General features: G+C 46.4%; 1 pseudogene; it reads right to left on the bottom strand.

Annotated features, from left to right (window-relative positions):
* Nucleotides 1-1,026: 1,026 nt before the first annotated feature.
* Nucleotides 1,027-1,749, bottom strand: LOC129782945 (NADH-ubiquinone oxidoreductase chain 2-like; annotated as a pseudogene).
* Nucleotides 1,750-2,773: the final 1,024 nt, after the last annotated feature.

Below are 2,773 nucleotides of genomic sequence, written 5' to 3'. Positions count from 1 at the left end.
GGACGGAGGAAGTAGTTCAGAAACTGATGTTGTTTATGCGGGGGAATGCTATGTCTGGGGCTCCAATTATAAGGGGGACTAGTCAGTTTCCAAACCCTTCGATTATAATGGCTATAACTGTGAAGAAGATTCTTACGAAGGCATGGGCGGTGATGATGACATTGTAGATTTGGTCGTCTCCTAGGAGAGTTCCTGGTTGGCCAAGTTCTGCTCGAATAAGGAGGCTGAGGGCGGTACTCGGCTATGCCTGCCCATGCTCCGAAGAGTAGCTATAGGGTGCCGATGTCATTGTGGTTTGTTGAAACTAGTCATCGGTTGATGAAGGTCACGGGTCAGATGGCTGAGTGTTTAGGCGTTAGGCTGTAGTCCTTTTTACAGAGGTTGAATTCCCCTTCTTATCGACTCTGTGGTGAAGTTCATGTTGAGTTGCAAACTCATTGATGTACGCTGAGAGTGTGCCGGAGTCTGGTAGACAGAAGCTTGTTGGTTTGAGCGTCTAGCTGTTAATTAGAAGTTTATGGGATCGAGGCCCGTCTGTCTAGGCTTATCGTGGAGGCCCTAGCTGAATTAGAGTATCTGCGTTGCATTTAGATGGTGCAGGTTTAGTGTCCTGCGGGCCTTAGTGGTGTGGGCAGAAACTAAGAGGATTTAACTCTTAGTTAAGGCTTTGAAGGCCTTCGGTTTGGTAGGCAGGGGATCCTAAGTTTCTTAGGTAACGGTCAGGATTGCGGGAGAAGGGGGGAGAAGGAGGACTGACAGAGAAATTAAGGTAGCAATTGGTGTGCCTGTGGATTTGTTATTGTATCATTGTTTTATGAAGCTTGTAGTGTTTGGTGGGAGTGTGATTGTGGAGCAATATGCAAGGCGTAGGTAGAAAAATAAACCTAGTAGGGAGAGTATTGAAATAATTATGGCTGCGGTTGATATCTCTTGCTTAGTTAGTTCCTGGATAATGAGTCATTTTGGTAAAAAGCCAGTGAGTGGGGGCAGGCCGGCTAGGGATAGTAGTGCTAGCGTCAAGGATGCGTTTAGTGATGGTATTTTTGTTCAGGAGGTTATTATTGTGGATAGTTTTGAGGAGTTGGTTGTGTTGAGGGCTAAGAAAATGGAGGCGGTTCTTAAGGAGTATAGGTAGAAGGTTATTAATGTTAGCTTGGGGTTGTATATGAGGATGATGGTTATTCAGCCTAGGTGGGCGATCGATGAGAAAGCTAGGACTTTTCGGATTTGTGTTTGGTTGAGTCCTGTTCGCCCTCCGATGGCTGCGGATGCAATGGCCACGGTTGTCAGTAGGAGTGGGTTCAGTGAGGGGGCAGTTAAGAAAAGAAGAGTGAGTGGGGGGACTTTTATTCATGTAGAGACGAGTAGGGCAGTGGTTATAGGTGAGCCTCGTATGACCTCTGGACATCAGAAGTGAAAGGGTACTAGGCCTAGTTTTATTGCGACTGCTGTAGTTAGTAGTAGGGAGGCTGTTGGGTGGCTTAGTCGCGGAATGTCTCATTGTCCGGTGAACTGTGCGTTGATTGTGCTTGAGAAGAGGATTAATGCGGAGGCGGTTGCTTGGACGAGAAAGTATTTGATCGCAGCTTCCATAGCACGAGGGTGGTGTGATTTTGAAAGGAAGGGGATAATGGCAAGGGTGTTGATTTCTAGGCCAGGCCAGGCTAGCAGTCAGTGGTTGCTTGAAATTGTGATGGTTGTTCCTAGTAGAAGGCTTAAGGAGAACGTTAGTTTTGTGACGGGGCTCATTTAGTAGAGGAAGAGGTTAAACCATCATTTTCGGGGTATGGGCCCGATAGCTTTTGTTTAGCTGACCCTACTGGGAAGTAATATAAGGGGAGTATGGAGCGCTTTGATCTCTTCTGTGCAGGTTCAATTCCTGTCTTCCTAAGGTTTTCAACGGAGACAATGGGATTCGGACATAGAGACGGTCTCCGGTTCACCTCAAACAGGAGAACTGAATGCAGTTGTTCGTGTTTTCCGAGAATGGAATGTACCGCTCCACCTTGTTACTGATTCTGCTTATGTTGCAGGTATTGTTCCACGAGCTGAAGCTTCTGTGCTGCGGAGTGTTTCGCATTCACAACCCTTTACCCTGTTACAGGAACTTATTTTCCTTTTGGACTCTCGATCTGCGCCTTATTTTGTTATGCATATTAGGTCTCATACCTCGCTACCTGGTTTTCCTGCAGAAGGCAATCGACGAGCTGACCTATTGCCGTGACCAGTTCAAGTACTGCCAGACCGTATTGCACGCTAAGCGAAGTCACTCTTTTTTTCCATCGAAACGCTGGAGCTCTTAAGCGACAGTTTGGCCTTGCTGCTCAACAAGCATCAAGTATTATTGCTGTCTGTCCCGATTGTCAAAAACATTCTTTCCCATCAGTTGCTGCAGGAGTTAACCCTAGAGGATTACAAAGCCTACCGTTATGGCAAACAGATGTCACGCATGATTCTGAATTTGGTAGCCTTAAATATATCCACTCTTCCATTGATACATTTTCAGGTGCCTTGGTTGCCTCGTGTCACACAGGAGAAAAGGCACGAGCTGTTCGTAGACATTTAATGCGTGCTTTTGCTGCTTTAGGTATCCCCTTAAGCTGGACCGTTATCTGTCGTTATCTTTACGTTTCAACAACTGTGAAAACCTCTTTTGCCCTATGGGGTAGAACTCATATTACCGGCATTGCTCATTCCCCCACCGGTCGATCTCTCATTGAAGGGTCTCATCGGTCTCTGAAACGTTTATGACAACAACAAAAAGGGGGAATGG

Source organism: Falco peregrinus, chromosome 21 (assembly GCF_023634155.1).
Source record: "Falco peregrinus isolate bFalPer1 chromosome 21, bFalPer1.pri, whole genome shotgun sequence".
Classification (NCBI taxonomy): Eukaryota; Metazoa; Chordata; class Aves; order Falconiformes; family Falconidae; genus Falco; species Falco peregrinus.
The sequence above is the reverse complement of the archived record's forward strand: the minus strand, read 5'-3'. Positions and strand labels throughout refer to the sequence as shown.